Source organism: Cryptomeria japonica, chromosome 1 (genome assembly GCF_030272615.1).
Source record: "Cryptomeria japonica chromosome 1, Sugi_1.0, whole genome shotgun sequence".
Lineage (NCBI taxonomy): Eukaryota > Viridiplantae > Streptophyta > Pinopsida > Cupressales > Cupressaceae > Cryptomeria > Cryptomeria japonica.
In genome coordinates, this window is record NC_081405.1 from 197,133,070 (window position 1) to 197,145,068 (window position 11,999).

Below are 11,999 nucleotides of genomic sequence, written 5' to 3' on the forward strand. Positions count from 1 at the left end.
GCAAAGCTATCAAGGGACATGTTATTACAAATTAGTTGGTTGATGCACCACTCAAAGGTGACCATCCTCTTATTTCCAACTTTTTGGATGAGGAAATTTTCATGATCATAGCTACACAACCCTGGAAGCTTTATTTTGATGGTTCATACACCAGACATGGCTCAGGGGCAGGTATTCTTTTTATTACACCTCAAGGTGATAGTATCCCAAAGTCCTACAGACTCACTTTCCCATGCACAAATAATATAGGAGAATATGAGGCCTTGATCACATGACTCAGATTGGCCATGCAATGGAATCTAAAAGAGCTACAAGTATATGGAGATTCCCAGTTGGTCATCTGACAAGTCACTGATGAATACCAAACAAAGGATGATAAGCTCATGTCATACAAAAGGGTGATGGATAATTTCAAAGAATCATTTACAACTATCACATTTGAGCAAATACCAAGAGATCATAATAGAGATGTCGATGCAATGGCTACAATCGTATCTCTCCTAGATCTTCCACAAAATTTGACACACTATGAGATCTTGGTGGAACAACTTTGGATCCCCGCTTATGATATCCCTGAATCTGAAATGCTATGTCACCTTATTGGTTCTGAGTCTCCATGATATGGTGAGTTTTCACTTACCTACGTAACCACACACTTCCCCCTAACCAATCAAACAACTAATGAAAAACCTTTATCCACCAAATTGCTAGATACACCATCATTGCCGAAACCCTATACAAACGAAGTCTTGATGGTACTCTCCTTTGATGTTTGGAACAAGATAAGATAACAAAATCCTTGGAAGAGGTACATGAAGGAATTTTTGGGGCTCACTCAAGCGGTCCTTCACTAGCAAAGAAAAGCATGCGAGACGGATACTAATGGCCCTCCATGGAGAAGGGCTCTTATTATGTTGTCAAAAAGTGCAAGAAGTGCCAAGTTCACAAAGATCTGATACATGCCCCAGCACAAGAATTACAACCTATCACAACACCATGGCCCTTTTGTCAATGGGGACTTGACCTTGTGGGTAAAATCCATCCATCTTCATCCAATGGTCATAAATTTATCATTACTGCCACAACGTACTTCACAAAGTGGATCGAAGTCGTTCCAATCACCCAAGTCACCGACAAGTAGATCACCTCATTCATCCTCAATTACATCATCTGTTGGTATGGTGTACCCATGTCCATCATCACAGATAACGAGCTCCCTTTCAAAAATCAAGATGTTTGTGAACTCTGTGAGAAGTTTCATATCCAACACCATTTTTTCACCCCATATTACCCACAAAGCAATGGTCAAGCATAAGCATCCAATAAGAATATATTGAGGATCCTCAAAAAGACAGTCAATGATGCTAGTCGTGATTGGCACATTCATTTGAATCCAACACTATGGGCATATCAAACTAGCATTCGAACCCCTATAGGAGCAACCCCTACTCATTGGTTTATGGAGAAGAAGCCATCTTGCCTATTGAGGTTGAATTACCATCTCTACAGGTCTCCTTGCACAATCTAATAAATGATGAAGAATACCAAGTCTCACGTCTTTAGGACTTGGAATTGCTTAATGAAAAGCAACAAGCTGCCTACAACCACCTAAAAGCCTATTAGCAGTGCATGAGAAGAAGCTACAATCATAGGGTCAAACCTCACACATTTGAAGTAGGAGATATTTTTCTCAAGGAGAATCCTCGCAATCAACCAAACAGAGAACATCGGGGCAAATTTGAATCCAATTGGCTAGGTCCATATGTCATCACTGTTGTCTTTGGGTTTGGGGCATATTAGTTAGCAACTTCAGAAGGAGAACCACTAGCAGATCTGGTCAACAACATGCATCTCAAAAGGTTTTAATTTGTGCAGAGCATGAGGCTCCTCAAAATATCATAAAATACCAAAAAAATTCAAGAAACAAACCTGAACAAAATACAAAAATACAAAAATCAAGAAAATAGTAAAGAAAAATCATTCATCCAAATGGTGAAAACCACTCAGGTGGCGCCTTGGGTAAGTATGGTGGTGAAAACCTGGTAAACATGCACTATTCGTAAAGGCTATGACTCCATTGTCTTTCAGACTTGTTGTGATCGCATCCATTGCATCCATTCATCCATCATTTATACCATGACTTGTTATTGCTATGCAATCAGGGTTATTACTTCATGTGTCTCGCGTCACACTTTCATACCAACATCTAACTAGGGGCAAATGTTCTTAAACCTACTGATGGGAGTATATTCTCCATTAATTGTGATTCATTGAGTTTCTCATTCAAAAATGTCTTGAAATAATACCAAAAACATTCATAAAATCTCAGAAAAACCCCAATTTTTTTTTGCAAAATGTCCTAAAGAAAATACCAAAAACATTCACAACATTCAAAAATTCCAAAAAACATGTCAAAAACATCAAAATCAATAAAAAACAATTGAAAAGTATATTATTCCTTGTACATACACATCGCAAAAGACACAAAACAACATTTTGAGCTACTCAAACAATGACCACCTATCAAATCGACCAACCAATCAAAACATATGCACATGACCATATTCACAAGGATGCATCCTTCCCCACAAAGAAGAAATGGTAACATTTTCTTTGATAAGAAAATTATGTTTCGTTGATAAGCACTTGGTTGATTTTTAATTAATTAATTTATATCAGGTCCCTACGCTACTCCAGGATATCCACAAGTGATTAGCGTAGTCAGGATGGTTCCTGATATCTTTTTCTTTGTTTGTTGTCTGTGGATTGTTCCAATGAAGTTCTAGGGCATATACTAATGGTGTCTACATGGTAAGTTCACATTGTGTCTACATGGGAAGTTCACTAAGCTAATGCATGACTCTTCCCCATCCAATAGGGAAACCATGTGTACGTCTATTAGGGATCAATAATCCAGCAACAATGCAAGAAAGAACAACGGTGAGATCATCATAATCAAAATCATCCCTATGAATCTCATAACGACCATGGATATGGAGATCCTCCTCCGAACACTCAAATAGTATACACAAAGCAGATACACCATCACGACAATCAAAAGTAACTCATGTACCAAATATCAGAATGTGTAAGAGACGCCACACATCCTCAAGCGTGATGGATGCCTCACCTATCGATAGATGAAAATAACATGTCTCTAAATGCCACCGCTCAATCAAAGTAGTTATCATGGCCCTATTGGCCATAACCTGAGGCAAATGCGCTATGTGATACAATCTAACCTATCACAACAAAGAGATATCCTCTGCGTCCAACTCATGACGTCAATCAAGACCATCTAGCCTTATCTGTCTAGCAAGCAATACTAGACAACGTTCCTGCATTTGAAAAGAAAAATGAATCAGTTACATCATTCGCATCATTAGGATGCATGAATAAATGCCTATCATCATCAATTATATATTTAAAGTTTCAATTGTGAAATACTTAAACCAACTACGAGAGAATATTCACAAGTGCAAATTAAATTAAGCAAGTGCAAATTAGTATTGTCAACTGCGAATCATAATTTTCAAGTGCGAACTGATTTCAACAAATGCGAAATAATAACTTCAAGTGCGAGCTAAAAAATCAATTGCAAAGCATCAAAAGCAAATGTGAAAAAATTGACATGCAATTGCGAAATGCATAACATTGGACCTATCAAACATCGATGAAAAAATTAGAAAAAATAGATAAAAATGAGCAAAAAATCATGACAACTCAACATGCCACCAATGTCGGGAGGTCTCTGATACAACTGCACTCGCTCGGACAAATGCAACCTCGCTCTGTGACCCGCCATCTCACTCCAAGGATGCCAAAAGCACTAATATCTTTAAGGACTTCTTACAAAGCAAAAGAGTGCAAATGAGCTCAAATCAATACCAATTTTCAATTTATAGCTCAAAAGAAGGTTTTTTTGTCACCCTAATGACTGTGGACCCCTCCAACTTCAACACAGTTGTAGACATACCAAATGAGATCAAAACCTTGCCAAAGTGCACATTATCACTATCTAGCACATTTCCAAAAAAATGGTCTTCATTCCACAATTTTTCGACCAATTTTTTCGAGGCATATTTATACCCTAAGTGTCACTGGGGCATACTAGGGCAATTTTTTTTCGTTTTCTTTAAAACAATGTCATTCTGACATTGTGTCAAAGAGGGGTAAATGAAGACACCTAAAAATGTCTAATCGATCTTACACTAAATATTCATCTATTTAATTAAGTAATTCTTTAATTATTTAATTAAACTAACCTATTCTTCTAATCAATTCAAATCATTATTAATTGTCCAAACTTTTGTATCATTCTAATTAATTAACCCTATCTCAATTTTTATTTTTATTTTTGAATAAAAGGGTAAAAATTTTATTGAAAATCAGAAAAATGCATTACACAGATAGGCAAAGCCCTAAGGCCCCTAGAGAAAATAACCAAGCCAACCACACATCAACCAGCTTCATTACCATCCATGTCCTCAGTGAAAATCTTCTGCAGTTCCTGACAATAGTCCCTAGAGAGGTGCTCCCAACCTTCCACTTTCCAATCACTGTCATGATCTGAGGCCCACTTGGCCAAACAATCCGCCCCTCCATTCCATTCCCGAGGAATATGGATGAAGGACACCTGCTCCATTAAGGAGCTAATTTGGAGAATCTGTTGAACAATCCCTGCCAATTGCCACTGAATCCCACTCACCTACTCAGTCAACAAATTAACAACAATTTGTGAATCCGATTCACAAATCACCTTCCTACAACCCAACGCCAAAGCCCTCTCCAATGCATAAAGAATCGCTAAACCCTCCATAAGATTATTAGACTGCCATCCTTTATGAACCGAGAAAAAGAAAACAACCTCCCCCCTGCTGTTCCTGCCAACACCCCCTATTCTAGCCGGGCCTGGGTTACCCCTAGATGAGCCATCAGTGTTAATCTTGATAAACTCCTCGTGAGGGGGTACCCACCTTCCCACCCTTTGCACCTTCTTAATAGCCCGTCTACCTCTCCGAACACAGGCAGAGGTCAGAGATAGCTCCTGCAATCCAAGCCTACTCACAATATCTGCCTCGTCTCTACCCAGCGGGAAGTTCACCTCACACTTAGCTTCCACTATCTCCCAAATCATAATTGTGATCCTATTCCAGACTTGTTGAACAAACAATTTGGCCTCACGGAAAATCCTCCTATTCCTTTCGAGCCATATCTGCCACAGAATGAAAATGGGCCCAATATACCAGACAGTTTGGATGAAGGAGGACTAAATAGGAGGTCTGCCCAAACTGCTCCAAAATTCCACCAGAGAATCAACATGGACACAAGGATGCTTACACATCCCCCACCAATAGTGCCAGATAAGCATAGAGAAAGGGCATCTGAAAAACAGATGAGAGGAATCTTCCTCTCCGTTACCACACAGAACATAGATAGAGGGCCCCAAGAATCCCTGCTTGCGGATATTTTCCCATGTAAGACATCTATTCCAAGCCAAAGTCCAAGCAAAGCAATTACACTTTGGCCAAGAAGCATTATTCCATACCTATTTCCACCAATTCACTTCCCTTCCCTCGAGTCTTCGCCTCGTCAATTCCTAGTAACCACTAGCCACAGAAAAGACGCCCTTAGGATTTGGGGACCAAGCTAGCCCATCCCTCCCCTTAAGAGAGCTACGGTGTCTATTTGCCAAAATGCCCTGCAGTTCAGCACATTCTTCCTCCATCCCAACCACCGGCCACTCATTAGGATTCTTCCACCTTTCCAAATCCAGCTGACCGCACCTATAGACCACCTTAAAATCACTCACCCTTGACCATCCCGTGTCCAAAAACCTCTGGCCCAAGTTTCCAAGGTTAGGAAACTGATCAAGGATGGGAGGGTAACCATCCCAAGGGTCCTTCCAGAAAAGGACCTCTTCTCCCCTTCTGCAAATCCAGAAAAGCCCTACCTTAATGAGAGAAGCCCCCCCGCTTAAGCATGTTCCAGATCGAAGAGCCCTTTCCTTCAAGTGGATATCTAGGGATTTCCTCCAACGGGATCCTCTGCATATATTTATTAGCCAGAATCCTGGCCCACCTCCAGTACAGTTTAGCTGCAAGAGCCTCCCCAAAAAGAATAGATTACCTTAACCCAAGCCCCCCTGCCTGCTTTGGGCTACACACCAGGTCCCAGTTGATCAGACTCCACTTGGAAGCAAAAATATTTCCTGCCCATAAGAACTGCCTAGCCAGAGAATCCAAGCCCTTCAAGAACCACTTAGGTGCCACTTGAAGCATACATCGATAGGTCGGCAATGCCTGAACCACTGACTCAATCAATTGGACCCTCCCTGCAAAGGATAACCATCTATGGGTCCAGTGTTCAACCTTCGATCAGAATTTATCCAAAATGCCCTGCCATGACTCCCTAGGAGGGTTGCCAGGAGAGATAGGGATTCCTAAATAGGTCAAGGGCAGGGAGCCAATTTGGAATCTCATAATAACACCAATCCTCCTTTGGATATCTTTTGGAGTGTTGAAAAAGAGGATAGAAGACTTATCCTCATTAATCCTCTGGCCAGACACTGCAAGATATACATCCAGGACCTTCCATAAAGTAGAAGCTTCGTTGATCCGGGCTAGCACCATAAGGGTTGTATCATCCACAAACTGCAAGTGAGACTGCGGCTGCAGGTCATTACCCTAATTCCAACCTTGAATATTACCCAGGCCCACATTATGCTTAATCAGCCTCCCCAGACCCCCAGCAAGAAGAATGAATAAATAAGGGGAGAGGGGATCCCCCTGGCAGAGACCCCATGAGGCCCCGAACAGCTCAGTATGATCCCATTGATAAGCACCGAAAAAGAGGTGGACGTAACACAACTCATCACCCACTGGATCCATTCATCAGCAAAACCAAAAGCCCTGAGGATCTTCTGAAGGAAGGACCACCGAACTCTATCATATGCCTTGGCCATATCCAGCTTGATAAACATAGCCTTTTCCTTGGAGGTTGCCATAGAGTGGATGGTTTCCGTAGCAATGACCACCCCATCTAGAATTTGGCGGCCTTCCACAAACCCACTTTGCTCCTCCGAAATAACACTCCCCAGGCACTTCTTCAATCTGTCTGCAATCAATTTAGAGATGATCTTGTAAATCACATTGCAAAGAGAGATGGGGTGGAACTGACCTAACTGGTCGGCCCCTTCACATTTGGGGATTAGAGCAATGAAGGTCGCATTCAAAGCCCTAAGCATTTGCTTATTTCTCTGGGATTCCTAGACCACATCCAATAAATCAAGCTTGATAATATCCCAGAACTCTTGAAAGAACTCAACCGGGAACCCATCCGGTCCAGGAGCCTTCCCTTTCCTCATATGGAAGACAATCCTCTCGAGTTCTTCCATCAAGATAGGCCCCAGAAGTTGCTCATTCATCTCCCTTGAGACAAGAGAAGGGATGCAAGCTAGAACCAAATTCTCCTCCTTTGTTTCCCCCTGAGATTCTTCCTTAAAGAGGGACTAGAAAAATTGAAGAGCCTCCCTAGACATCTCCTGCAAGGATAAGCACTGCTCACCTCTATCATTAACCAGAATAGGAATGGAATTTCCGTGTCTCCTTGCTTTCACCGAGTTGAAGAAGAAAGCCATATTCTTGTCCCCCTCCTTTAGCCAATCAATGTGGGCTCTCTGCTTCCAATAAACTTCTTCCCTAGTCTCCCATTCCTCAACCACCTTGACAGCCTTGTCTTCCTCTCTGAGCAAATCCTCCGACAACCCATGCTCTCTGATTTCCCTGGTGATCTCACTCAACACAATTTGGGCAGCTTTCTTCTCACGAAAGATGTTCCCAAACCCTTGTCGGTTCCACTGTTTAAGCTGGCATTTAACAAATTGCAGCTGTTTGGCAAAAGTGAACATGGTAGTGCCAAAGGCCGGCCTACCTTTCCTCCACCAGTCCACCACCAGATCCTGTAAAGAAGGGTCCCTAAGCCACATAAGTTGAAATTTGAAAGAAGGCGAGTGAGCAACCTGAACTGAGGACGAAACCAACTTGATGGGCCAATGATCTAACCCTCTCCAGTCAAGAATCTCAGAAGTTGTGGACCACCCGCTGCCAATCCAAAAGCAAGACACCAGAAAGCGATCCAACCATTCAACGATCCAATTCTCACCAACCCTCCTGTTGTTCCAAGTGAACACGCCATTGCTAGGCTTGATGTCAACCAGCTGCAGCCGGGAGATACTATCCTGGAAGAGGACTAAAGACGGTTCCAACCGCATGACACCCCCCTTCTTCTCACTCAACTCCAGAATGGCATTGAAATCTCCTGCCATAATCCAAGGATGAAAAGGGGCCAACCTTCGCATACCAGCAACATGAGACCATAAGTTATGCTTACCCTGAAGATCAGTGGGAGCATAGATATTTGAAAACAAAATGACCTCCCCAGACTCGAGGCTAGAAAGCACCCCAGATATCAAGGATCTAGAAGCGGCCCACCAAACAGGGTGAAGCCTTAAAGGGTTCCAAAGACAGGCTACTCCTCCTGCGGATCCAGCTGCCCCAACACACTGACATTCGCCACACCCCCATAGCTTTGGCACAAGACCCATCATACTCTCCACTGACAGTTTAGTTTCTTGCAAGAAAAGGATATCAGGAGCATGATTCCTAATCAAATCCCGAACAACTTTTTGTCTAGGGCCGTTGTTCAAGCCCCTTACATTCCATGAGAGTACGATCATTTGGGAGGGTTGGAAAAGTGAGAATCCAAGGTCTTTACTGACCCTGACTCAATCAAATTCTCTCCCATCATTTTGATTTAATCCACATCCTTCTTTCTACCAGCCTTTGAGATTTTTTCTGAGGCACTTTTCTTAAAATCCTTCTGATAAAGACCCAAGTGAACAGAAGACTTACTAGTCCTATCTCCAGCCAGTTCCAATTTCAGGGCTATCGAGGACCCCTCCCCCCCACCCAAAATCACCTCCAAACCAGGGATGAGTCCCAGCTCAGCCCCTACAACTTGCTCCAACTCCATTTGTTGGTCTCCAGTCACTACCAAGGCCTGGGAAAAGTCCTCCCTAGCTTTTTCCGGTGCCTCCCCTGAAGCCCCTTGATCCAGCGGGGTAAATCCTGGATTCACTTCCTGTTGGCTGAGGTCGTCCAGCGCTTCAAATCTATTAAAAGTATCCTCCTCCTGTCTCTTTTGAAGGGACCTCTTATGGCCCCGATTTCTGTTCCTTGTCTTCACTGGAACAAACCCCTCAGCCCCCACAACATCAGTCACCATAGCACTTTTACCTTTATCCGCCCTATCTTGACCCTGAGCCTGATGTTGAGGTTGGTACACCACTGGTTTATATCTAGGGAATTTACGTTGAAGATGACCATACGCATGACACAGTCGACAACGAAAGGGTAGAGTCTCATAGTCTAGCTATTGAACCCATGAGTAAGAGCCCACACACATATCTACAACATCTGGTAATGGTTTACTGAGATCAATTTCAACACAAATGTACGCAAAGGTCATTACCTTTCTCCCTAGGGTTTGCGATGAAGATCCCACTAGTTTCCCCAGCAATGCTGCTAGCATCCTTAACACGTCCTCTCGACAACATTCCATTGGAAGACGTGGTAACCGAACCCATACAGGGACCCTATTTGGGAGCTCCTCCGAAGGGTTAAACCCTGCATGCCAAGGTTTGATGAACAACCCCACCTGATTGTGAAAATATGGGCCTCCTTCAAAAACCCTATTTCGGTCCTCCATACAATTGAAAGTAACCATGAAATAATTTTTTGCCAGCAGCATAATCTCCATTTCCCCATCTGGTGCCCAAGACCTCTGCACCCAGTTTTCCAGGAACTGCAGGGAGACCCTCATTCCCAGAAATTTGCAGTAGAGCGAGTGTTTTGAAAAGTACTCCACATCTTTCGCTATCATCTCTGGAGGAATGACCAGCTTCGACCTTTCACTGCATCTCTCTAGGCACCCATTAATCTTCATAAGACGAGAATTACCATTACTTCCAATCCCCGGTTCTGAGGAAAAAAAGGTATTGGAAAATGTCTTCATATTCTGAGGTGGGGGTTTAGAGCCCACCACTGCACGGAAGTCCATGGCTGGAGCCCCCTAAGAGGCCTCACCACCAAAACCCGACATCGTAACTCAAAAAGTTTTGAAGGGCCACGAAGGCCAACCAAAAACCCCAGCCCAGAGAAACCCTAGAGAAAGCATCGCCCCAACAGCTCCCCCTTCCAAGCTCCTCCCAAAAGAACCCCCAAACTGACCCCCCAAACCCCACGGGAGTCCCACCGGGAGCCCACTACCCGCAGCCTATTGGAGCCCTTCCTCCCGCGCAACCACCCCTAACTCCCGCGTAGCCAATCTTCCCCCAATGACCAATGCAACAGCTCTTCCCTCCAGCCGCTCCCAGCCCGTCGCTCTCCCCCGACAACCTTCACTCCCCTCCCCTTTTGCACCTGCACCTGAGTCATCCTGTGAGCTAGGGCTTCAAAACCCTAGCTCGGCTGCTCGACACCTCCTGCACGCGCGCCATCTCTCATTCCACCCTATCTCAATTATTAATTAAATATCAATTATTTAATTAATTGCTACATTTTCCTTAGTTAAATAATCTTTATTATTTAATTAATTCAATTTCCTAAGTTTAAATAATTTCATTTAAATTATTTAAATTAATTAATTAAATTCCTCCAAATCCCCAAATTATAATTCCAATTAATTCCATCTAATTTCATTTCATTTTCTCCCAAATTCAAATTTCACTTAATTCCAATTAATTTCATTTCTTCCAAATTCACATTTCACCAAATCTGAATTTCAATTAATTTCATGTGCATTTCAACATTCGAAAGTCCAAATTCAAACCCAAATTGAAAATTAAAATTAAATTCAATTTCAAAACCCTACAACACATGCTAAAATCAGAACTGATTGATCAAATCAGTTATCTAATTAGTTAACTCAGTTAACTCCTCAATCTCCCAGTTTCACTCAAAATCAGCTTTTTATGACTAATCAATCATTTTGGTCTTCTAATCAATCAATTCAGTCTACTGGTTATTCAATTGAGTTCACTCTCCAATCAATCCTATTAACAGATCAATCAAATGAGTTAACAAATCAATCATGGCTAGTTCACTGATCAATCAATCTCAGTTTACTATCAATCGGGACTTGAGATCTATTTCTCACCTCCTATGTGTTGAAAATCTATATAAACAACCTCATTTTCTCATTTCAAGCTAGAATCACAGTATTCAAAGCTATTGTCCATCTTATGCAAGAAATCAGTGCAATACCTGAGAGCCACCTACATCAACAGTAATGGAGAAGAGCAATGGAAGCCTTGCTATGTCAATTGAGGGAGTTTTAGATAGATCTTTCTTTCATTTCAATTGATTTTTGCATCACTCTATTGTAATTTAGGAGATATTAATTAGATTAGAGTTGTGATTCACTCTTTGATATCTGATTATGCTATTTACACTTATTTTGCCCCTGAATACAGTGGAAGATCATCATATCAATGTAAATGTGTTTATTAACACACTTCAATTCTTTGGAGATTATGCATTTAATGCTTGCATTTTATATTAATTTGTGTAGATATCTTAGGTAGTTATGCATATTAAATGTGTTTCTTAACACACTTTAATTTGTTTTGCATTTTGTTGTGATTGTTGTGGCAGACAATTACAAACACGATAAGGAGTCACTATGTCGAAGACAACAAGCCTTCCTCTTAGGTAAAGTCAATATGACTTTACTTTGGCAATGATCTAGTAGACAATGCAATTTGTGATTTGTTTCAGTTTCTGAATTGTTTATGTTTTGATTTGTTTAAATTCCTCACTTAGTTCACATCAGAAAAAAAATCTAGTAGAAAATGCAATTTGTGAATTGTTTATCTTTCAATCTTCTTTTGTGGGACTTTACTTTGGCAATGATCTATTAGACAATGCAATTTTTGATTT